The sequence below is a fragment of the Panulirus ornatus genome, chromosome 50 (genome assembly GCF_036320965.1).
Source record: "Panulirus ornatus isolate Po-2019 chromosome 50, ASM3632096v1, whole genome shotgun sequence".
In the NCBI taxonomy this organism is placed as follows: domain Eukaryota; kingdom Metazoa; phylum Arthropoda; class Malacostraca; order Decapoda; family Palinuridae; genus Panulirus; species Panulirus ornatus.
The window spans coordinates 4,919,508-4,947,029 of NC_092273.1; the positions used below are offsets into that span (position 1 = coordinate 4,919,508).

General features: G+C 35.8%; 1 protein-coding gene across 1 annotated transcript in view; it reads right to left on the reverse strand.

Moving 5' to 3' along the window:
* Positions 1 to 1,509: 1,509 nt before the first annotated feature.
* LOC139764536 (allantoinase, mitochondrial) overlaps positions 1,510 to 27,522 on the reverse strand; it is a 117,206-nt gene continuing 91,193 nt past the window's right edge. The window contains exon 13 of the mRNA XM_071691270.1: positions 1,510 to 1,604. The gene's annotated coding sequence lies outside the window, so the exon portion shown is untranslated. The remainder of the gene's footprint in view (positions 1,605 to 27,522) is intronic.

Genomic DNA, 27,522 nt, shown 5'->3' on the forward strand with positions numbered 1-27,522 from the left:
ATATGTTTTACATGATTATTTCATGTATAGAAGTGCTGGAATATCTTGTCTTTCAATTTTGAAACAAAAAATTTTTGGAGCTGAAAAATACCCTGAGCAATTACCTTCAATTTCTGGCATTTTTCTTAGAAAAAAATTTCCTTTAAAGACTCAATACAAGAAGTATTTTTCCTACTGAATACAATTCTGGTGTTAAAATAACGTTTAGTCGTCTTTATGACATTCACTTAAGCTATTAAATGAATTAAATTCTGAATATTTTCTGATCCTTTGCATCGTATTTACTGGGTATGTATCGGTGACTAAGAGGATTATGATATATTTTCCATAATTATTTCATGTATAGAAGTGTTTGAGAATCTTATATTTCAATTTTTAAACAAAAAGTTTTTGGAGCTAAAAAATATGCTTCAATTTTTTGCATTTTTCTCAAAAAAATAAATTTCCTTTAAAAACTCATTATAAGAAGTATTTTTCATTCTGAATACAAATATGGTGTTATAATAACGTTTAGTCCTCTTAATGACATTGAATAAACTGTTAAATGAAGTAATTTTTTTAAATATTTCTGTTACTTTGCATCGTATTTGAATCGTATTTATCGGTAGCTGATAGCGTTATGATATATTTTTCTTGACTATTTTAGGTATAGAAGTGTTTAAATATCTTATCTTTCAATTTAAAAGAAAATATTTATGGCGCTAAAAAGTACCCTGAACTGTTGCCTTTGGTTTTTGATATTTTTGTCAGAAAATAATGACATTCCATTAAGCTGTTAATTCAGTTTTGAAATATTTTCTGCTCTTTTGCATCGTATTTACTGGGTATGCATCGGTAAATGAGAGCACTATGATATATTTTCCATGATTATTATAAGTATAGAAGTGTTTGAACATCTTATCTTTTGAAGCTAAAAAAATACCCCTAACTATTCAAAGGCGTATCTCGAGGAAACAGTGCCTACGCCAAGCAATGACATTGCGCCCCTGGCTTGATTCAAAATGTACGTACACTGGATGTATATAGAAATATAAACAGCGTAATTATAAACTTTTGATGAGTTAAGCCAAACTCAAATCTATATAAACTCTTAAAGACTTAAAGACATTTGATCAAGATTGTAACGTTGAAGCGGTATTGCAACTCACAGTAGCAAAATATTACTCTTGTTGAAAAGTAAGCGAGTTTGTTTTTTATCTCATAAAACCAAGCCGTTAAAAATGTCACGTCAGGTGGCACATGTCAAAAAAACAAACTTGTTGAGTGGCGCCCCCCTTCAAGTGGTGCCCAGGGCACCTGCCCTACCCGCCATACCCTAGATACGCCATTGAATGAATAATGCAGGGAATAAACGACAAAGTTCAGGGCTGGAAGTAATTTCGTTGCAATGTATGCATGTAATATGTTTACAGAACCGATCTTATCATTTGTGAATCATGCGTTTATTGGATATGCTTTTGTTGTCTAACTTTGTAAAGTAAACATTATTGAACAATCAATATTATCATATTACCATTTGATGTAACTAACTCCGGATCATGTAGAGGTCTGGTCCTGAGAATGTTTTGATGTTTGCTGCGTTAGCCCTTATTATGGTCTGGCATCTGAAAAAATGAAAGAAATATGGATTTCTTACTACTTTAAACACACACACACACAAATACGTATTTACAAATCTAAATGGAGCAACACCCGTGTAAAACTTTCTCCCCAGTAGCGTATAAATAGCAGTCAAAGACGTCTAAAAAATTAACTGGAAATTGTTAGAGGTTCCTGAAGAATTTTCAAGACAATTGTCGAAGTAAATATAGAAAATGGTAACAAAGCTTTTTCTTAAATTATATTGTGTTCTCGTTAACCACATGTGCTATCAAATAGGAACTAAAAAGATATACAATTTCCTGTTCCTATGAGTCCACGGGAAAAATGAAACACGAAAAGTTCCCAAGTGCACTTTCGTGTAATAATCACATCATCAGGGGAGACACAAGAGAGAAATATAACAGTCAGTTGATATACATCGAAGAGACGAAGCTAGGACGCCATTTGGTAAACATGCTTCGTCTCTTCGATGTATATCAAATGACTGTTATATTTCTCTCTTGTGTCTCCCCTGATGATGTGAGTATTACACGAAAGTGCACTTGGAACTTTTAGTGTTTCATTTTCCCCGTGGACTCATAGGAATATCTTGATCACGCGCAAAATTGTGGTCCTTTCCACAATTTCCTGTTATATTTCTTGCTTTGTTAGATGATACTGTAGGTTCATGAACTGAATATCACTATGCATTGCATTTATTCTTCTGTCTCACCTCAGGCCTAAGTTTTGTGGAATATTGGAAAATTCATGACCAGAGAAATTTTTTCGTATATTTCACATCCATGGCATAATGAACCTCTTGTTTAAATGACTACTTTTTATGAAAGACTCTCAATCAAAATAAAAAAGACTGTAGTATTCTATAAAAGCATTAGATACCTCGTAATTTACCTTATGGAGGGATACACTAAAAGATATTTATTATCAATTTTATAGGTGTTATCCTTACAAAACCGTTTTCTCTTATGATAAGGTTTTCTTATTAGTGGGGTAACTACTGCAAACATTCTTGGCTTCTCTTGATGTAGAATAGAGATTCAGATTTCAATTTATACATCTAAAATAGAACAATTGTTTATTTTGCTATCTTATGATGGACACTACATCCCCTTACGGAAGTAGTGAAAACGCATGAAGAAATAAAAGAAATTTATGTGTGCGTACTTATATGTATTGACTGTTGAAGTTTAAAGTTTCATAGAACAAGACAATTACTGTCTTATCACTCAATGACTTTTATATCAACATTAAAATGTTGTTAAAATATATGTTGATGAAGGATATTGAGTCAAAAGACTGGATTTCGCAAAATTAAGCCGTTAATTACACAGTTAATATTAATTATAATTATATTAGTATGCTAATTACTCGACTAATTACACGAATTTTAAGGTTTTGACCACAGATTCGTTTTCAGCAGCCGTAAAGGCATCTATTCTGAAATTTTCAGAAAAATCTATTTTTTGAAAAAAATGAAGCAAATTTTTTTTGCTCAGATTTTCAACTTCTTCAGATTTTAATGAAAATCTGGGAACATGTCTAATTCTATGTGTTAATCAAGGATATTGAGTCAAAAGAATGCATTTCCCAAAATTAGGTGCTTAATTACATACTTAAAATTAATTATGATTACATTAATATGATAATTACTCAACTAATTACACTAATTTTAAGGTTTTGACCACAGATTCGAATTCAGCAGACGTAAAAGCATCTATGCTGAAATTTTTAGGAAAATCCATTTTTTCAAAAAAATCAAGAAAAATCCAAGGATAATTTTTTGCTGAGATTTTCAACTTCTTCAGATTTTAATGAAAATCTGGCAATATGTCGAATTCTATATGTTGATGAAGGATATTGAGTCAAAAGACTGGATTTCGCAAAATTAAGCCGTTAATTACATAGTTAATATTAATTATAATTATATTAATTATAGTTATATTAGTATGCTAATTACTCGACTAATTACACGAATTTTAAGGTTTTGACCACAGATTCGTTTTCAGCAGCCGTAAAGGCATCTATTCTTAAATTTTCAGAAAAATCTATTTTTTGAAAAAAATGAAGCATATTTTTTGGCTCAGATTTTCAACTTCTTCAGATTTTAATGAAAATCTGGGAACATGTCGAATTCTATGTGTTAATCAAGGATATTGAGTCAAAAGAATGCATCTCCCAAAATTAGGCGCTTAATTACATACTTAAAATTAATTATGATTACATTAATATGATAATTACTCGACTAATTACACTAATTCCAAGGTTTTGACCACAGATTCGTATTCAGCAGACGTAAAAGCATCTATGCTGAAATTTTTAGGAAAATCCATTTTTTCAAAAAAATCAAGAAAAATCCAAGGCTGTATATAGCCTTGGATAATTTTTTGCTCAGATTTTCAACTTCTTCAGATTTTAATGAAAATCTGGCAATATGTCGAATTCTATATGTTGATGAAGGATATTGAGTCAAAAGACTGGATTTCGCAAAATTAAGCCGTTAATTACATAGTTAATATTAATTATAATTATATTAGTATGCTAATTACTCGAATAATTACACGAATTTTAAGGTTTTGACCACAGATTCGTTTTCAGCAGCCGTAAAGGCATCTATTCTGAAATTTTCAGAAAAATCTATTTTTTGAAAAAAATGAAGCATATTTTTTGGCTCAGATTTTCAACTTCTTCAGATTTTAATGAAAATCTGGGAACATGTCGAATTCTATGTGTTAATCAAGGATATTGAGTCAAAAGAATGCATCTCCCAAAATTAGGTGCTTAATTACATACTTAAAATTAATTATGATTATATCAATATGATAATTACTCGGCTAATTACACTAATTCCAAGGTTTTGACCACAGATTCGTATTCAGCAGACGTAAAAGCATCTATGCTGAAATTTTTAGGAAAATCCATTTTTTCAAAAAATCAAGAAAAATCCAAGGCTATAGCCTTGGATAATTTTTTGCTCAGATTTTCAACTTCTTCAGATTTTAATGAAAATCTGGCAATATGTCGAATTCTATATGTTGATGAAGGATATTGAGTCAAAAGACTGGATTTCGCAAAATTAAGCCGTTAATTACATAGTTAACATTAATTATAATTATATTAGTATGCTAATTACTCGAATAATTAAACGAATTTTAAGGTTTTGACCACAGATTCGTTTTCAGCAGCCGTAAAGGCATCTATTCTGAAATTTTCAGAAAAATCTATTTTTTGAAAAAAATGAAGCATATTTTTTGGCTCAGATTTTCAACTTCTTCAGATTTTAATGAAAATCTGGGAACATGTCGAATTCTATGTGTTAATCAAGGATATTGAGTCAAAAGAATGCATCTCCCAAAATTAGGTGCTTAATTACATACTTAAAATTAATTATGATTACATTAATATGATAATTACTCGACTAATTACACTAATTTTAAGGTTTTGACCACAGATTCGTATTCAGCAGACGTAAAAGCATCTATGCTGAAATCTTTAGGAAAATCCATTTTTTCAAAAAAATCAAGAAAAATCCAAGGCTATATATAGCCTTGGATAATTTTTTGCTCAGATTTTCAACTTCTTCAGATTTTAATGAAAATCTGGCAATATGTCGAATTCTATATGTTGATGAAGGATATTGAGTCAAAAGACTGGATTTCGCAAAATTAAGCCGTTAATTACATAGTTAATATTAATTATAATTATATTAGTATGCTAATTACTCGACTAATTACACGAATTTTAAGGTTTTGACCACAGATTCGTTTTCAGCAGCCGTAAAGGCATCTATTCTGAAATTTTCAGAAAAATCTATTTTTTGAAAAAAATGAAGCATATTTTTTGGCTCAGATTTTCAACTTCTTCAGATTTTAATGAAAATCTGGGAACATGTCGAATTCTATGTGTTAATCAAGGATATTGAGTCAAAAGAATGCATTTCCCAAAATTAGGCGCTTAATTACATACTTAAAATTAATTATGATTACATTAATATGATAATTACTCGACTAATTACACTAATTCCAAGGTTTTGACCACAGATTCGTATTCAGCAGACGTAAAAGCATCTATGCTGAAATTTTTAGGAAAATCCATTTTTTCAAAAAAATCAAGAAAAATCCAAGGCTATATATAGCCTTGGATAATTTTTTGCTCAGATTTTCAACTTCTTCAGATTTTAATGAAAATCTGGCAATATGTCGAATTCTATATGTTGATGAAGGATATTGAGTCAAAAGCTGGATTTCGCAAAATTAAGCCGTTAATTACATAGTTAATATTAATTATAATTATATTAGTATGCTAATTACTCGACTAATTACACGAATTTTAAGGTTTTGACCACAGATTCGTTTTCAGCAGCCGTAAAGGCATCTATTCTGAAATTTTCAGAAAAATCTATTTTTTGAAAAAAATGCATATTTTTTGGCTCAGATTTTCAACTTCTTCAGATTTTAATGAAAATCTGGGAACATGTCGAATTCTATGTGTTAATCAAGGATATTGAGTCAAAAGAATGCATCTCCCAAAATTAGGCGCTTAATTACATACTTAAAATTAATTATGATTATATCAATATGATAATTACTCGACTAATTACACTAATTCCAAGGTTTTGACCACAGATTCGTATTCAGCAGACGTAAAAGCATCTATGCTGAAATTTTTAGGAAAATCCATTTTTTCAAAAAAATCAAGAAAAATCCAAGGCTATAGCCTTGGATAATTTTTTGCTCAGATTTTCAACTTCTTCAGATTTTAATGAAAATCTGGCAATATGTCGAATTCTATATGTTGATGAAGGATATTGAGTCAAAAGACTGGATTTCGCAAAATTAAGCCGTTAATTACATAGTTAATATTAATTATAATTATATTAGTATGCTAATTACTCGACTAATTACACGAATTTTAAGGTTTTGACCACAGATTCGTTTTCAGCAGCCGTAAAGGCATCTATTCTTAAATTTTCAGAAAAATCTATTTTTTGAAAAAAATGAAGCATATTTTTTGGCTCAGATTTTCAACTTCTTCAGATTTTAATGAAAATCTGGGAACATGTCGAATTCTATGTGTTAATCAAGGATATTGAGTCAAAAGAATGCATCTCCCAAAATTAGGTGCTTAATTACATACTTAAAATTAATTATGATTACATTAATATGATAATTACTCGACTAATTACACTAATTTTAAGGTTTTGACCACAGATTCGTATTCAGCAGACGTAAAAGCATCTATGCTGAAATTTTTAGGAAAATCCATTTTTTCAAAAAAATCAAGAAAAATCCAAGGCTATAGCCTTGGATAATTTTTTGCTCAGATTTTCAACTTCTTCAGATTTTAATGAAAATCTGGCAATATGTCGAATTCTATATGTTGATGAAGGATATTGAGTCAAAAGACTGGATTTCGCAAAATTAAGCCGTTAATTACATAGTTAATATTAATTATAATTATATTAGTATGCTAATTACTCGACTAATTACACGAATTTTAAGGTTTTGACCACAGATTCGTTTTCAGCAGCCGTAAAGGCATCTATTCTGAAATTTTCAGAAAAATCTATTTTTTGAAAAAAATGAAGCATATTTTTTGGCTCAGATTTTCAACTTCTTCAGATTTTAATGAAAATCTGGGAACATGTCGAATTCTATGTGTTAATCAAGGATATTGAGTCAAAAGAATGCATCTCCCAAAATTAGGTGCTTAATTACATACTTAAAATTAATTATGATTACATTAATATGATAATTACTCGACTAATTACACTAATTTTAAGGTTTTGACCACAGATTCGTATTCAGCAGACGTAAAAGCATCTATGCTGAAATTTTTAGGAAAATCCATTTTTTCAAAAAAATCAAGAAAAATCCAAGGCTATATATAGCCTTGGATAATTTTTTGCTCAGATTTTCAACTTCTTCAGATTTTAATGAAAATCTGGCAATATGTCGAATTCTATATGTTGATGAAGGATATTGAGTCAAAAGACTGGATTTCGCAAAATTAAGCCGTTAATTACATAGTTAATATTAATTATAATTATATTAGTATGCTAATTACTCGACTAATTACACGAATTTTAAGGTTTTGACCACAGATTCGTTTTCAGCAGCCGTAAAGGCATCTATTCTGAAATTTTCAGAAAAATCTATTTTTTGAAAAAAATGAAGCATATTTTTTGGCTCAGATTTTCAACTTCTTCAGATTTTAATGAAAATCTGGGAACATGTCGAATTCTATGTGTTAATCAAGGATATTGAGTCAAAAGAATGCATCTCCCAAAATTAGGCGCTTAATTACATACTTAAAATTAATTATGATTATATCAATATGATAATTACTCGACTAATTACACTAATTCCAAGGTTTTGACCACAGATTCGTATTCAGCAGACGTAAAAGCATCTATGCTGAAATTTTTAGGAAAATCCATTTTTTCAAAAAAATCAAGAAAAATCCAAGGCTATAGCCTTGGATAATTTTTTGCTCAGATTTTCAACTTCTTCAGATTTTAATGAAAATCTGGCAATATGTCGAATTCTATATGTTGATGAAGGATATTGAGTCAAAAGACTGGATTTCGCAAAATTAAGCCGTTAATTACATAGTTAATATTAATTATAATTATATTAGTATGCTAATTACTCGACTAATTACACGAATTTTAAGGTTTTGACCACAGATTCGTTTTCAGCAGCCGTAAAGGCATCTATTCTTAAATTTTCAGAAAAATCTATTTTTTGAAAAAAATGAAGCATATTTTTTGGCTCAGATTTTCAACTTCTTCAGATTTTAATGAAAATCTGGGAACATGTCGAATTCTATGTGTTAATCAAGGATATTGAGTCAAAAGAATGCATCTCCCAAAATTAGGTGCTTAATTACATACTTAAAATTAATTATGATTACATTATGATAATTACTCGACTAATTACACTAATTTTAAGGTTTTGACCACAGATTCGTATTCAGCAGACGTAAAAGCATCTATGCTGAAATTTTTAGGAAAATCCATTTTTTCAAAAAAATCAAGAAAAATCCAAGGCTATAGCCTTGGATAATTTTTTGCTCAGATTTTCAACTTCTTCAGATTTTAATGAAAATCTGGCAATATGTCGAATTCTATATGTTGATGAAGGATATTGAGTCAAAAGACTGGATTTCGCAAATTAAGCCGTTAATTACATAGTTAATATTATAATTATATTAGTATGCTAATTACTCGACTAATTACACGAATTTTAAGGTTTTGACCACAGATTCGTTTTCAGCAGCCGTAAAGGCATCTATTCTGAAATTTTCAGAAAAATCTATTTTTTGAAAAAAATGAAGCATATTTTTTGGCTCAGATTTTCAACTTCTTCAGATTTTAATGAAAATCTGGGAACATGTCGAATTCTATGTGTTAATCAAGGATATTGAGTCAAAAGAATGCATCTCCCAAAATTAGGCGCTTAATTACATACTTAAAATTAATTATGATTATATTAATATGATAATTACTCGACTAATTACACTAATTCCAAGGTTTTGACCACAGATTCGTATTCAGCAGACGTAAAAGCATCTATGCTGAAATTTTTAGGAAAATCCATTTTTTCAAAAAAATCAAGAAAAATCCAAGGCTATAGCCTTGGATAATTTTTTGCTCAGATTTTCAACTTCTTCAGATTTTAATGAAAATCTGGCAATATGTCGAATTCTATATGTTGATGAAGGATATTGAGTCAAAAGACTGGATTTCGCAAAATTAAGCCGTTAATTACATAGTTAATATTAATTATAATTATATTAGTATGCTAATTACTCGACTAATTACACGAATTTTAAGGTTTTGACCACAGATTCGTTTTCAGCAGCCGTAAAGGCATCTATTCTGAAATTTTCAGAAAAATCTATTTTTTGAAAAAAATGAAGCATATTTTTTGGCTCAGATTTTCAACTTCTTCAGATTTTAATGAAAATCTGGGAACATGTCGAATTCTATGTGTTAATCAAGGATATTGAGTCAAAAGAATGCATCTCCCAAAATTAGGCGCTTAATTACATACTTAAAATTAATTATGATTATATCAATATGATAATTACTCGACTAATTACACTAATTCAAGGTTTTGACCACAGATTCGTATTCAGCAGACGTAAAAGCATCTATGCTGAAATTTTTAGGAAAATCCATTTTTTCAAAAAAATCAAGAAAAATCCAAGGCTATAGCCTTGGATAATTTTTTGCTCAGATTTTCAACTTCTTCAGATTTTAATGAAAATCTGGCAATATGTCGAATTCTATATGTTGATGAAGGATATTGAGTCAAAAGACTGGATTTCGCAAAATTAAGCCGTTAATTACATAGTTAATATTAATTATAATTATATTAGTATGCTAATTACTCGACTAATTACACGAATTTTAAGGTTTTGACCACAGATTCGTTTTCAGCAGCCGTAAAGGCATCTATTCTGAAATTTTCAGAAAAATCTATTTTTTGAAAAAAATGAAGCATATTTTTTGGCTCAGATTTTCAACTTCTTCAGATTTTAATGAAAATCTGGGAACATGTCGAATTCTATGTGTTAATCAAGGATATTGAGTCAAAAGAATGCATCTCCCAAAATTAGGCGCTTAATTACATACTTAAAATTAATTATGATTATATCAATATGATAATTACTCGACTAATTACACTAATTCAAGGTTTTGACCACAGATTCGTATTCAGCAGACGTAAAAGCATCTATGCTGAAATTTTTAGGAAAATCCATTTTTTCAAAAAAATCAAGAAAAATCCAAGGCTATAGCCTTGGATAATTTTTTGCTCAGATTTTCAACTTCTTCAGATTTTAATGAAAATCTGGCAATATGTCGAATTCTATATGTTGATGAAGGATATTGAGTCAAAAGACTGGATTTCGCAAAATTAAGCCGTTAATTACATAGTTAATATTAATTATAATTATATTAGTATGCTAATTACTCGACTAATTACACGAATTTTAAGGTTTTGACCACAGATTCGTTTTCAGCAGCCGTAAAGGCATCTATTCTGAAATTTTCAGAAAAATCTATTTTTTGAAAAAAATGAAGCATATTTTTAGGCTGATTTTCAACTTCTTCAGATTTTAATGAAAATCTGGGAACATGTCGAATTCTATGTGTTAATCAAGGATATTGAGTCAAAAGAATGCATCTCCCAAAATTAGGTGCTTAATTACATACTTAAAATTAATTATGATTACATCAATTTGATAATTACTCGACTAATTAAACTAATTTTAAGGTTTTGACCACAGATTCGTATTCAGCAGACGTAAAAGCATCTATGCTGAAATTTTTAGGAAAATCCATTTTTTCAAAAAAATCAAGAAAAATCCAAGCTAGCCTTGGATAATTTTTTGCTCAGATTTTCAACTTCTTCAGATTTTAATGAAAATCTGGCAATATGTCGAATTCTATATGTTGATGAAGGATATTGAGTCAAAAGACTGGATTTCGCAAAATTAAGCCGTTAATTACATAGTTAATATTAATTATAATTATATTAGTATGCTAATTACTCGACTAATTACACGAATTTTAAGGTTTTGACCACAGATTCGTTTTCAGCAGCCGTAAAGGCATCTATTCTGAAATTTTCAGAAAAATCTATTTTTTGAAAAAAATGAAGCATATTTTTTGGCTCAGATTTTCAACTTCTTCAGATTTTAATGAAAATCTGGGAACATGTCGAATTCTATGTGTTAATCAAGGATATTGAGTCAAAAGAATGCATCTCCCAAAATTAGGTGCTTAATTACATACTTAAAATTAATTATGATTACATTAATATGATAATTACTCGACTAATTACACTAATTTTAAGGTTTTGACCACAGATTCGTATTCAGCAGACGTAAAAGCATCTATGCTGAAATTTTTAGGAAAATCCATTTTTTCAAAAAAATCAAGAAAAATCCAAGGCTATAGCCTTGGATAATTTTTTGCTCAGATTTTCAACTTCTTCAGATTTTAATGAAAATCTGGCAATATGTCGAATTCTATATGTTGATGAAGGATATTGAGTCAAAAGACTGGATTTCGCAAAATTAAGCCGTTAATTACATAGTTAATATTAATTATAATTATATTAGTATGCTAATTACTCGACTAATTAAACGAATTTTAAGGTTTTGACCACAGATTCGTTTTCAGCAGCCGTAAAGGCATCTATTCTTAAATTTTCAGAAAAATCTATTTTTTGAAAAAAATGAAGCATATTTTTTGGCTCAGATTTTCAACTTCTTCAGATTTTAATGAAAATCTGGGAACATGTCGAATTCTATGTGTTAATCAAGGATATTGAGTCAAAAGAATGCATCTCCCAAAATTAGGTGCTTAATTACATACTTAAAATTAATTATGATTACATTAATATGATAATTACTCGACTAATTACACTAATTTTAAGGTTTTGACCACAGATTCGTATTCAGCAGACGTAAAAGCATCTATGCTGAAATTTTTAGGAAAATCCATTTTTTCAAAAAAATCAAGAAAAATCCAAGGCTTGGATAATTTTTTGCTCAGATTTTCAACTTCTTCAGATTTTAATGAAAATCTGGCAATATGTCGAATTCTATATGTTGATGAAGGATATTGAGTCAAAAGACTGGATTTCGCAAAATTAAGCCGTTAATTACATAGTTAATATTAATTATAATTATATTAGTATGCTAATTACTCGACTAATTACACGAATTTTAAGGTTTTGACCACAGATTCGTTTTCAGCAGCCGTAAAGGCATCTATTCTGAAATTTTCAGAAAAATCTATTTTTTGAAAAAAATGAAGCATATTTTTTGGCTCAGATTTTCAACTTCTTCAGATTTTAATGAAAATCTGGGAACATGTCGAATTCTATGTGTTAATCAAGGATATTGAGTCAAAAGAATGCATCTCCCAAAATTAGGTGCTTAATTACATACTTAAAATTAATTATGATTACATTAATATGATAATTACTCGACTAATTACACTAATTTTAAGGTTTTGACCACAGATTCGTATTCAGCAGACGTAAAAGCATCTATGCTGAAATTTTTAGGAAAATCCATTTTTTCAAAAAAATCAAGAAAAATCCAAGTCCTTGGATAATTTTTTGCTCAGATTTTCAACTTCTTCAGATTTTAATGAAAATCTGGCAATATGTCGAATTCTATATGTTGATGAAGGATATTGAGTCAAAAGACTGGATTTCGCAAAATTAAGCCGTTAATTACATAGTTAATATTAATTATAATTATATTAGTATGCTAATTACTCGACTAATTACACGAATTTTAAGGTTTTGACCACAGATTCGTTTTCAGCAGCCGTAAAGGCATCTATTCTGAAATTTTCAGAAAAATCTATTTTTTGAAAAAAATGAAGCATATTTTTTTGGCTCAGATTTTCAACTTCTTCAGATTTTAATGAAAATCTGGGAACATGTCGAATTCTATGTGTTAATCAAGGATATTGAGTCAAAAGAATGCATCTCCCAAAATTAGGTGCTTAATTACATACTTAAAATTAATTATGATTACATTAATATGATAATTACTCGACTAATTACACTAATTTAAGGTTTTGACCACAGATTCGTATTCAGCAGACGTAAAAGCATCTATGCTGAAATTTTTAGGAAAATCCATTTTTTCAAAAAAATCAAGAAAAATCCAAGGCTATAGCCTTGGATAATTTTTTGCTCAGATTTTCAACTTCTTCAGATTTTAATGAAAATCTGGCAATATGTCGAATTCTATATGTTGATGAAGGATATTGAGTCAAAAGACTGGATTTCGCAAAATTAAGCCGTTAATTACATAGTTAATATTAATTATAATTATATTAGTATGCTAATTACTCGACTAATTACACGAATTTTAAGGTTTTGACCACAGATTCGTTTTCAGCAGCCGTAAAGGCATCTATTCTTAAATTTTCAGAAAAATCTATTTTTTGAAAAAAATGAAGCATATTTTTTGGCTCAGATTTTCAACTTCTTCAGATTTTAATGAAAATCTGGGAACATGTCGAATTCTATGTGTTAATCAAGGATATTGAGTCAAAAGAATGCATCTCCCAAAATTAGGCGCTTAATTACATACTTAAAATTAATTATGATTATATTAATATGATAATTACTCGACTAATTACACTAATTTTAAGGTTTTGACCACAGATTCGTATTCAGCAGACGTAAAAGCATCTATGCTGAAATTTTTAGGAAAATCCATTTTTTCAAAAAAATCAAGAAAAATCCAAGTCCTTGGATAATTTTTTGCTCAGATTTTCAACTTCTTCAGATTTTAATGAAAATCTGGCAATATGTCGAATTCTATATGTTGATGAAGGATATTGAGTCAAAAGACTGCATTTCGCAAAATTACGCCGTAAATTACATAATATTAATTATAATTATATTACTATGCTAATTACTCGACTAATTACACGAATTTTAAGGTTTTGACCACAGATTCGTATTCAACAGCCGTAAAGGCATCTATGCTGAAATTTTCACAAAAATCTATTCTTTCAAAATAATCAAGAAATTTTTTTTCCTCAGATTTTTCAAGTTCTTCAGATTTTAATGAAAATATGGGAATATGTCGAATTCTATGTGTTGATTAAGGATATTGAGTCAAAAGAATGCATTTCGTAAAATTAGGCGCTTAATTACATATTTAAAATTAACTGTAATTAAATTAATATGCTAATTACTCGACTAACCACACGAATTTTAAGGTTTTGACCACAGATTCGTATTCAACAGCCGTAAAGGCATCTATGCTGAAATTTTCACAAAAATCTATTCTTTCAAAAAAATCAAGAAATTTTTTTTCCTCAGATTTTCAAGTTCTTCAGATTTTAATGAAAATCGGGGAATATGTCCAATTCTATGTGTTGATTAAGGATATTTAGTCAAAAGAATGCATTTCGTAAAATTAGGCGCTTAATTACATACTTAAAATTAATTATGATTATATTAATATGATAATTATTCGAGTAATTACACGAATTTTAAGGTTTTGACCACAGATTCGTATTCAGCAGACGTAAAAGCATCTATGCTGAAATTTTTAGGAAAATCAATTTTTTCAAAAAAAATCAAGAAAACTTCAAGGACAATTTTTTGCTCAGATTTTCAAGTTCTTGAGATTTTAATGATAATCAGGGAATATGTCGAATTCTATATGTTGATGAAGGATATTGAGTCAAAAGACTGCATTTCGCAAAATTAAGCCGTTAATTACATAGTTTATATTAATTGTAATTATATTAGTATGCTAATTACTCGACTAATTACACGAATTTTAAGGTTTTGACCACAGATTCATATTCAGCAGCCGTAAAGGCATGTATGCTGAAATTTTATGAAAAATCTATTTTTTCAAAAAAATTAAGAATTTTTTTTTTTTTTTTTCAGATTTTCAAGTTCTTCAGATTTTAATGAAAATTGGGGAATATGTCGAATTCTATGGGTTGATTAAGGATATTGAGTGAAAAGAATGCATTTCGCAAAATTAGGCGCTTAATTACATATTTGAAATTAATTATAATTAAATTAATATGCTAATTACTCGACTAACTACACACTATACCACATCGCTCCAATTCACTCTATTCCTTGCCCTCCTTTCACCCTCCTGCATGTTCAGGCCCCGATCACACAAAATCTTTTTCACTCCATCTTTCCACCTCCAATTTGGTCTCCCTCTTCTCCTCGTTCCCTCCACCTCCGACACATATATCCTCTTGGTCAATCTTTCTTCACTCATTCTCTCCATGTGCCCAAACCATTTCAAAACACCCTCTTCTGCTCTCTCAACCACGCTCTTTTTATTTCCACACATCTCTCTTACCCTTACGTTACTTACTCGATCAAACCACCTCACACCACACATTGTCCTCAAACATCTCATTTCCAGCACATCCATCCTCCTGCGCACAACTCTATCCATTCACCTCCCTAACTACCCCATCCATAAACAAATTAAACAACCATGGAGACATCACACACCCCTGCCGCAAACCTACATTCACTGAGAACCAATCACTTTTTCTCTGAGGCATTTAAGACTGGTGTCATTATCTGCAGAAATGAATATTGCATGGTTCATGAGTAATTACTGTCACATCCTTCACCTTTCACTATTTTTTCCTATTACTTTTATATTTACTTTATCCACGAATATCTTGAACTCATAGGTTAGTTTTATAGACTTTACTGAATCTAATTTAATTCACAAAGCCCACCACATACCAAGAAACAAAAATCATCCCGTCTTCTGATACTGACCATCTACTGATGATTCTTATCATCTTGGTAAATATCTTTTCAGCAGTTGTAATGTACATAAACTTAAAAGATCACCTTTTTATAATTACCCAGCATTCTGATAAGCATGGTAATAATCTAAGAGAGTTTTACTTTGGGTCAACATATATTTCATTCTCAAGAATTTTTGAACATAAAGTATTTACCTTGTCATTTTCAACATCTTTTCCTTTGTTTGTCTGTTTCATATTACAAGTTGTTGAGTTAGGTTTGCATTCATTATGCTTTTATGCATGACTTACAAATTTAGTAATGTTTATCATTTTTCAATTGAGGTGGATATTTTATTGTAACTACTGTATTATGTTGCTATAATTGGCTAATATGTATAATTTACAGTTTGAGATGGAATTGAACATAAAAGGAAGTGAAATATTTGTGAATGTTGGGCAGAATACATAGTGAACCAAAGAATTTAACATGATCTGTCTGTTTTAGAGGGAGTTTATTGAAGGTGAATTGTTCAGAATCTTCAATGTCCTAGGTCTTCTGAACTTCAGAAGAGGGAACTAATAAGTACATCACCTCTCTTGTCTCTTCCAAGCATCATTAGAATCAGACTCATTGGCAAGCCAACTTGAAAAATGTATAATGATTCTTGGATTTCCATAGACGATATTTCATATGGGATTGCTAAGTCATTAGATATGGTTAAAACACATGTTCCCCCTAGTTCCAGAACACTCCACATGATGGCTTTTCTACCACACCATGGGCCAGATCATACCAGATTTCACATCTAGTTACCATCTTATACAAAAATGAAGAAACTTTGATAACCATTTAAAGATGACTTCTTACCTTATTCATTTATCTTCACTAGAACATTGAAGTGTGTCGTAGAAGGCGACTAGAGGGGACGGGAGCGGGGGGCCAGAAATCCTCCCCTCCTTGTATTTTTTTTTTAACTTTCTAAAATGGGAAACAGGAGAAGGAGTCACGCGGGGAGTGCTCATCCTCCTCGAAGGCTTAATTACATACTTAATATTAATTATGATTATAGTAATATGCTAATTATTCGACTAATCACATGAATTTTAAGGTTTTGACCACAAATTCGTATTCAGCGGACGTAAAAGCATCTATGCTGATATTTTTAGGAAAATCCATTTTTTTCAAAAAAATCAAGAAAAATCCTTGGATAATATTTTCCTCAGATTTTCAAGTTCTTCAGATTTTAATGAAAATCTGGGAATATGTCCAATTCTATATGTTGATTAAGGATATTGAGTCAAAAGACTGCATTTCGCAAAATTAAGCCGTTAATTACATACTTAATATTAATTATAATTATATTAATATGCTGATTACTCGACTAATTACACGAATTTTAAGGTTTTGACCACAGATTCGTACTCAGCAGCCGTAAAGGCATCTATGCTGAAATTTTCAGAAAAATCTATTTTTCAAAAAAATCAAGAAAAATCCAAGGCCTTGGGTATAAAATATTAATATAATCAAAACTGAAAGTTTCGAAATTAGGGTATAACATACAGTCTTCTTTACTTGAAACAATGATGTAAGATAATTATAATACTTCCTTAGGCTAAATTATGAATAATCAAGAGATGAAAAATTACGATATTTCAAACACAATTACTCTAAAGCGTCATCACAGGACTATCTCCCGCCAGGATAAACGTCGTAATAATAATGAGAATGTGATGAAGACTAACCCTGTTCTACACCCATAGGTAAACATGAAGGTGAATGTTAATGAGGGAAATGTAGTGTATTCGCTCGCGAACGATGGGGTTTTTTTTGGTCTTTCGTATCTATAATTCAACAGAGTTTGATGATTATTGTTTTTGTTTAGTAAATCATAACACAGAGTAAAACTAATTATAAAACGATTCTTATCGAGAGAAACTACCAATTCATGCTTGACCTTAAGCTACGTGTGCACCCTTTCAGGAATATATATTAATGATTCATGGGAAGATGACATGACCATTTCCAACCTGGTCGGTGAATATGTTCGAATTATCATTGAGGTTCCTCCGGCTGGAGTACGCTGAGGTAGGGTAGGGTTGGGGTAAAGGTAATCTCGGCTGGTTTGACTTTTTTTTGGTCCTAATATCTCTCTCTCTCTCTCTCTCTCTCTCTCTCTCTCTCTCTCTCTCTCTCTCTCTCTCTCTCTCTCTCGTCTTAAAAACTTCCTTTTATCTACCTTCATTTGCGGATTAGTCCTCTTAAAATGCGTCTCAGTCATCGGGATTGCTGCATTCCCATTGCTGGAAGTTCGAGATAGCAATCAATTCTTGTTATCGCCATGTAACGGTTCCCTTGTCTGGACCTCTCGAATATATTTTTTTGGGGTGAAATTTTTTTTTCTGCACATCAAGGTAAATATTTGTATGGGGCTCGATGATTGCATGTGACTTTCTACAAGTCAATGAATCGAGTAATAACTTGGCTCTGGGGATGTAAATAAACCATCAGTTAGGGAGCATGACCTGAAAAATTGAAAAGTTGATGACACCGTTTGACATCTTTGCGGCAGAATACCCTCCATATATATCTGGACTTATGATAATGATGATCTCATTCTCTGCCTCCCTTCACCACCTTGAGATAGAGTACCAGGGACCTCACCAAACCTACCACAGTACCACTCATGCGTACTGTATCACCACTTACTGGTTTACCTTAGTTCATACCCTGCTCACGACGTATTTCCCACAAGTATAGAAGGGGGAGAGTATCTCGGCGTTATGCATGGCTTCGTGGCCACGGAGAGGTATTGATTTTAGTGAAGGTAGAACATTTTATTTCGGTCTCTAGCGCTGGCCCTTTGCAGAGGCTGACCGTCCGTATTCCTAGCTGAGAGACAGCTGTCTACGTGTCTCCCCTACCGTACCCAGGAGCCTGGCCATCTCTAACACCACCACCCCCTCAGCTGCCGACGACACCCTCCACATCGCCGCCCACCCAACCACCCTCTCCGCCCCAACATTCCTGTGGGTCACGTCACGACGATAAGAATAACCAGGAGAGCCTGGCCTGACTGGTTGGTGCCCATACCTCGCCACCCCAAGCACCCGCCTGAGGGGGCCGCCCCCCCTAGGGTCACCCCCTACCAGAGGAAGAGAGGGAGTGGCGTTCACCGGGGGGAAGAAGGTGTGGGGAAAACGTGGCCCCCTCCCCGGAGCATCCCACGCCTTCTACGGGTCAGTCGGTGATAAGGAGTCGTGTGCTCAGTGGAGCACTGGGATCTGAGCCTCATAGGGAAGGCGTCGGGGGAAGGTTCCTTTACTGGGAAGTCCCCAAGGGGCGCTATCGTTGAAGCCCCAGGGGGGAGGGGCGCAGGGGAACGAGGCCAAGAGTTAGCCCATGTCATCTGTACATGAGGAAATTCTTAATATATTACGGGAGGCCATCTTTGATGTTAATTCCCCTAAGGAGACCCCGCCTATTGTGCAATTTGAATGAACAGGGTGAACTGTATATTTTTTTTTTTTTTTTTGCTTTGTCGTATCGTACGAGAAATAGGATCAGGGATTAGCTGCAAAATTCCCCCTTTTTTTCCCCACGTAAAACGAAGACTCAACGCTCTTCAAATAGGAAAGTTGAGGCAAATAGAAGAAGTCATTATTCAGGAAATTTCTATCGTCGTCTCGTCTATTTATTTTCTTGGGTATGGTGTATGGGAGGTGGGAGGGGAGGGGCTACTGTAGCCACACGGGGGATGGGGGGGTGAAGGTAGCCAGGCTCCCTGGCTCATCCCAAAATACTGCTGAGCTTAGAAAGACGCCGGAGGAAGAGTTCATGGAAGGGCAGTAGCCCGCCGGCGACCTCATCGTTGCTCACCGCGGCAGCCGCTCATACATCAAAGTCTTAAAAAAAAAAAAAAACTCAGAGTATCTTCTCCGTAACCGTTGGCCACTTTCGAAAAATTCACACGTTCAGTTTTACGGTCCGGTCCGCACTGGTAGACTTGTCCAACCAGGGATTTACGACGTAAATACTCAACCATTTTCATTCCTCATATGATTACTAAAATCTGTTTACCTAAATACAAATATATTGAAGAGGGTATTTGACCTCTCCTGTAAGGGTTCGGTTAAGGGCCAGTGGTGTTAAGGGTACGATAAAGAAGAGGGTGTAGTGATGGTGGTCCTCGACCTTACCCTTGAGGAGCAGGTCAAAAGATAGTGGTGTTGATGTGGTGAAGATGCTCATGTCAGGCATGCTGTGAATTTGGGTTTCTTGAGGTTGAAGATGAGTTTTGTGCTGTCTTCCTCAACACTGAGCACTGTACAGCAAGATAAACTGTATAGTGTCGAGGGAGACGCCATGCATATGTTCGCGAATATTGGAGTTCTCTAGTTTTCCTCGGTTAATGTGGAGGGAGACTGAAGTATCGATACAGGGAAGGCGAGGTACTGGTGTAGCAGAGGTGAGATAGCATCCAGCGTAATACATGCGACGGACAGATAACACAAGACTTGATGGTCTATGAAGAGGGAACAAGATCATAAATTCCTGCTATATGTAAACGAAAACGGTAGTAAAGTATCACCAGTCGGCCGGAATATAGCTACGAAGGAGTGACATATAATATGGAAAAGGCATATTGCCAAGGAGAGTCTACAGAGAAGTGGGAATGGCTAAGTTTAGTTTGATCAATATCGGCAGCCAAATAATCTGGGGAGGAGGACTCACTCTGAAAAGAAACACGACCTGGAAATACTTGCTTGTTATATTGTTCTTGAACAGGCTTACGTGCTGGATATCATTATCAACATTAGCCATTATTCAAGTAGTTGCGGCTTTTTCTAATGCTATATACATTAACTCCCAAGGTCCAAAATCTAAGCCTTCGGGTTGAGCATACGTGATTGTGGCTTTTTCTAATGCTATAGTATATACAGTAACTCTCAAGGTCCAAAATCTACTGCCACGTTTCTACTCCATCTTCCCACAAACTTCCTACCATCATGTGAGCTCACTATGTATGTCTACGTAGCTAAGAAGAAGAAATTCCCGTTACTTCTTCAGAGATCATCAAGTGCTCTGAAAACTTTTACTTGATCTCGAAGTATAAATCTTTTTTTCAACAAAATTTAATATCTCTGAACCTTTCTTTACAGAGTATATTTTTGAGCAACGGACCAGGTACGGAGACTGAAATGAACAGCGTATTCTGAATGAGGTCTGACTAGGGCGTTGCAAAGAGTAAACACTTGTCTTGAACGTTTATTGCTAACCATCAAAGGTATTTTTTCCTCTTGTGCGAACAATGGCGGACGAAACATTTCATATTCATTTTCAATAATCAAAAAAGTGCATTACGTTACACTTGTCAGCTCCGTCTATAAATCACTCTAAATAACAGAGGAGCTTTTGTTTGGGTTAGGTCGTAATTGCGTGTCAAGAGCAAATGTTGGAATTCTTCTGGTACAGTCATGCTAGGTGGTCGATGTAAACAACAGTATCTCCGGGTTATGGGTCGGTGGCCTGCTCGCCACACTGGGCCAGTCGGCCGTGCTTCCTCATTCAGTACCACAGGTTAAATTTGTGTCTGGAAGACAATCCATTAGCCACAGACAAGCTCGATTCCCTGTGGTGAGAGCTTTTGATGTTATCCAAGTGTCATTTGTGTCGCACTTTATCGAGGGCATTTTGTTAAGTATATAATATTTCCTGAAGGTCATTTTTGCATCCCATTCTATCTAAAACCGAAATAAAACAAAGGTTCGATAATTATTTGAAGCGTAATTCACTTTCATCGTAAATTGATGTTCCATTCGCGAGCTCCCAGTCTTACAGAACTTTCCCAGTATGTTGATTTGACGAACAGGTTAGCATCGAAAATGGCATTTCGAGGTACATGAAGAGGGGTCGTGAGCATCGTCTCAATAATTAGGATTTAACTCTTCTAAATATGGAAATACTTCAGAACCCTGAATGTTATGGATGTTTCAATTGTTCTTTTCCTGCTCCTTATATTTTCATAGATTTATTTGAGTTATTGACCAATTTTCTTTTCAAATTCTCTCTTACTGACCCCAAAATTTCTTATTACATTATCTTTTTTGAAATATTGTTCACATTCCACTGATGGTGGGGATCGGGTGGTATCCCCAGTAATGTTGGGGACTGTGGGGTATCCCCATTAATGATGGGGACTGGACAGTAACCCCTGTAATGATGGGGACTGGACAGTAACCTCTGTAATGATGGGGACTGGACAGTACCTCTTGTAATGATGGGGACTGGACAGTAACCCCTATAATGATGGGGACTGGACAGTACCCTCTTGTAATGATGGGGACTGGACAGTATCCCCTGCAATAATGGGGACTGGACAGTACCCTCTGCAATGATGGGGACTGGACAGTAACCCCTGTAATGATGGGGACTGAACAGTACCCCCTGTAATGATGGGAACTGGACAGTACCCTCCTGTAATGATGGGAACTGGACAGTACCCCCTGTAATAGCGGGGATCGAAGGATACCCACTGGTAATCGTGGTACTACAAAATCCCTGATTTCAGTAAACACAAGAGGAATCCAAACCTCCTTTCCCCACGCAGGTACCTGTGACGGTTAGATTAATGCGTTTATTATGCCCGACCTCCCGGGCTACAGTTGCACAGATCGTTATGTCAAACATCAGACTTTAATATATCATGAGATATATTGCCATAGCCTCCAGTGAGGATGGTCCTGTGTCGGCTGCAGAGATTCTTGGCTGCCACTGCGACCATCAGCCTAAAAAGGTATGGGGTGCCTTACGTCACCGGTGCATCAAATACCCATAAGATCTGGCCGGCAGAGCGCCCCGGTGATTGGTTGCCGTATACAGTAATGGCGTAAAGCTTCACCTCCCGGCCAATGGGGGCGTGACGAGCGGGAAACGTCATATACAGTGTACGGATGGCGGATCATATTGCACGCCCTACATAAACTACCATCCCACTCCACTCTGAACAGAACAGCTTTCGATCTGTGGTGAGGAACACGACTTGTGTGAGATAAGCGCCAGTCCTGTGACTCAGGAAGCGAACGAAATCCCCTGTGACCCACACCCCCCCGTCTGTGTGACCCAATCCCTTGGTATCGCGGCTGTGTGACCCAGTCCACTGGCGTCGTCTCTGTGTGACCTCGTCCGCTAGTGCCGTGTGTGTGTGACCCCCAATCTACTAGTGCCTTGCTTGTGTGACCCAGTCTACAGATGGCGTGTCTGTGTGACCTAGTCCTCTGGTGCTATGTCTGTGAGACCCGGTCCACTGGTGGCGTGTCTGTGTGACCCAGACGATGCCATGTCTGTGTCCCAGTGCGACGTTGCCTGTGTGACCCAACAGGATGGTGATGTGTGACCCAGTCCGTTGGTGCCATGTCTGTGTGACCCAGTCCATTGGTTCCATGTCTTTGAGACCCTGTCCACCGGCACAGTGTCTGTGTGACCCACTCCATTTGTGTCATGTCTGTGTGACCCAGCCGGTTGTACCGTGTCTGTGTGACCCAGTCCGCTGGTGCTGTGTCTGTGTGACCCAGTCCGCTGGTGCCGTGTCTGTGTGACCCATTATGTTGGTACCGTGTGTGTGACCCAGCCGGTTGTACCGTGTCTGTGTGACCCATTATGTTGGTACCGTGTGTGTGACCCAGCCGGTTGTACCGTGTCTGTGTGACCCAGTCTGTTGGTGCTGTTTCCGTGTGACCCAGTCCGCTGGTGCCGCGTCTGTGTGACCCAGTATGTTGGTACCGTGTGTGTGACCCAGTATGTTGGTACCGTGTGTGTGACCCAGCCGGTGGTACCGTGTCTGTGTGACCCAGTATGTTGGTATTGTGTCTGTGTGACCCAGTCCGTTGGTATGCCTGTGTGGCCCAGTCTGTTTGTATCGTGTCTGTGTGACCCAGCCGTTGGTACCGTGTCTGTGTGACCCATTCCGTTGGTACCGTGTGTGTGACCCTGCCGGTGGTACCCTGTCTGTGTGACCCAGTCCGTTGGTATGTCTGTGTGACCCAGTCTGTTTGTATCGTGTCTGTGTGACCCAGCCGGTGGTACCGTGTCTGTGTGACCCAGCCGTTTTTACAGTGTCTGTGTGACCCAGCCGTTCTTACCGTGTCTGTGTGACCCAGTCTGCTGGTGCCGTGTCTGGGTGACCCAATCCGTTGGTGCTGTGTCTGTGTGACCCAGTCCGCTGGTGCCGTGTCTGTGTGACCCAGTCTGCTGGTGCCGTGTCTGTGTGACCCAATCCGTTGGTGCTGTGTCTGTGTGACCCAGTCCGCTGGTGCCGTGTCTGTGCGACCCAGTCTGCTGGTGCTGTGTCTGTGTGACCCAGTCCGCTGGTGCCGTGTCTGTGCGACCCAGTCTGCTGGTGCTGTGTCTGTGTGACCCAGTCCGCTGGTGCTGTGTCTGTGTGACCCAGTCTGCTGGTGCCGTGTCTGTGTGACCCAATCCAGTGTGGCCATGTAACACAGTATAGTTGTGATCTTGCTCTATGACCAATACGATGATGATCTGTCGCTGTGTCACACTACAGTTGTGACCTGTTTGTATGATCTGGTACGCTGGTGACCTGTCTGTGTGCCTCAGTACGGTGGTGACCTTTCTGTTAGACTCAGCACGCTGGTGACCTGTCTGTGTGACCCAGTATGGTGGGGATACGTCTGTTTGACCCAGTATGGTGGTGACCTGTCTGTGTGACCTAGTATGCTGGTGAAGTCGGTGTGACCCAGTATGGTGGGGATACGTCTGTTTGACCCAGTATGGTGGTGACCTGTCTGTGACCTAGTATGCTGGTGAAGTCTGTGTGACCCAGTATGGTGGGGATACGTCTGTTTGACCCAGTATGGTGGTGACCTGTCTGTGTGACCTAGTATGCTGGTGAAGTCTGTGTGACCCAGTATGGTGGTGACCCGGCTGCGTGACCTTGGCGACTTGTCTGTATGACCCAGTACGGTGATATGTCTGTGTGACCCAATACGGTGGTAACCTGCCTGTATGACCTTACATAGTGGTGACCCGTCTATCATCTTACAAGGTGGTGACTTTGCTGTGTGACCCAGCACGTTGGCGACTTGTCTATGTGACCCGTTATAGTGATCTGTATGACCAAGTATACTGGCAATATGTATGTGTGACCCTTTACAATAGTAGGGTGGTGACCTGTATCTGTGACCCAAAATATTCGTGACCTCTCTGTATGATTCAGTACGTTGGTGACCTGTCTGTGTGACCCAGCACGTTGGTAGACTATCTGTGTGACCCGATACACCAGTGACCTCTTTCTGCGGCCCAGTAAGGTTGTGAGATTTCTCTGTGACCCAGTGCGGTTGTGACCCGTCTGTACGACCCAGAACGTTGGAGACTTGTCTGTGTGACCCAGTGCGATATTTCGTTGGGGGCTTGTCGCTATGACCCAGTATGGTGGTGACCCCCTGTGGGACTAAATATACTGGTGACCTGTCTATATGACCTAATAGTGGCGACTTATCTGTATAACTTGGCAAGGTGGTGACCTGTGTGACCCAGTCAGGTGATGACTTTACTGTATGACCCAGTATAGTTGTGACCAATCTGTTTGACCCAGCACAGTACTGGCCTTTCCGTGTGACCCACTATAGTGTTTCCCTGTATGTGTGACCCAGTAAGGTGGTGAACTGGCTGTGTGACCCATTATGATGGTCATCCATCCGTGTAACCCAGTACGCTGGTGATTTGCCTCTGTAACCCAGTATGGGTGTGACCTCCCTCTATGACCCAGTACGTAGGCGACTTGTGTTTGACCCAGTACGAAAATGACCTGTCTCTGTGACCCACTACGACACCTGATCGTTAAAAAATGACAAAAAGTCCTTCCACTTTAACGTTGGCAATGTTCCTGTAATATAAGCTTCTATTCATTAGCTATATATATATCATGATAGCACGTAATGCATGATAACTACATATGTTTCCCAAACGTCAGAACCTTTTCCTGTTGCGCCAGGATCTAATGGCTAAAATGGAGAAACTTGGCGATCCATCTACAGTATCATTTGAATCTCAATTACTGATTTATGATCCTTAGTGAACCCAGAGAGAACGAACAGGGGAAGAGTGATATGAAAGACAGATGATGATGATGATGATGATGAACGAGGGAGAAAAATGAGGTAAAAAAAAAAAAGGGGGGGGGGGCAGTTAGAAGTGATGAAAACAAAACAGCAAGCAGAACGAAAATGAAACAGAAACTTTTTGTCAAGGTGATTCATCTTTTCAGTGAATAAAGTTTTCGTCATACAATCACACGATCACTCGACTTTCCCAGACTCTTTTAAGTGGTATATCAAACTTTAGTTCGATTACTAGATATCTTTACCTTTGGTTTGTACGGGTAATACGCGCATTCTTGCCCCAACATCTGCTCTATACATTTCACAACTTCACCAACAGTTCGGACCGTCTGACACTAATCTCAAAAATTATGAATCTAGTGATGGACGACCCTAGGCTTGGCGCAAGACGAATGCATGTCACTCAGGTCCCATCCTCGAACTGATAACGGCTATTGAGTGGCTTGCCCAGCGGTGCGTGGAAGGAAAGATGATAATCAGGCAGCCAGCTCTTGGGATGAGCAACCAAAGTGATTACAGAGCAGTCTAGAAAGAAAGAACCAACACCACAGCGTAGGAGAACAGGATTCAGGGATGATGCGGTAAGGCAAGGAGAGCTGGCAAATTGGAAATGCTTGACAAATGCCGTCCAATAAGTGTAACTAGAGCCTCCCTACCTAGCTATGAAAACGGTACTCCATACAAGGTAGCGTCAGTCATTTACATAACCGGAGTAACTGTTCAGAGGAGAATAATCTCCTGCAGAGTTTAACTGAGTAATGTAGGTATTATAGTACATGTAAGAGCTAACTATTTTCATTGTCGTGAAAAAAAGCAAAAGGGAATGAAATAAAGTTAGTAGAATTTTTGAGTGAATAAAAGGAAGAAATTTCATTTCAGAAATGTAAGACTCATTCGTCACATTTGCCACACCAAAAAATCCTCTCTCAGCCTAAAAAATAAGAAACATATCGAACATAAGAATATAAAGTAGAGATGAAAGAAGTAGACTCGTCACTTTAAAAGTATATTGGATAATTTGTTAAAAAAAAAGAAGGTCGATAATGAAAAGCAGCAAAAGAGGAGACAGGACAAATCGTGGAGAAAGGTGTGAGTAATAGAGGAGAATGTAGGGAGAAGCTGAAACTGAATAAATTAAAGCTCAGATTTATCAACTGCTTCCTGAATATTAAGGGCTAGGACGGGCCATTCCTCAAACAACAACAGTCACAGAAGGAATGTAATATCGTTTCGCGAGATTCATAGAGGTGATCAGAGGGAAGACTGATAGTAATAACGATTGAGGAAATGTGAGGTACGAGAGATTTAAGGGATTTGGATATAACAGAGATCAAGGCATCTGTAAGGTAGTAAGAAGGATTAGATAAGTAACTTTTTTGGAGATAGGCTGTACCGATGCTTGCGCGTACAACGAAGGTGATGGAAAAGTTTTGATTTCTACGTCAAAGAGAAGTCAGACGAGTATCAGCGAAAGTGCAGAGGTCTATTTC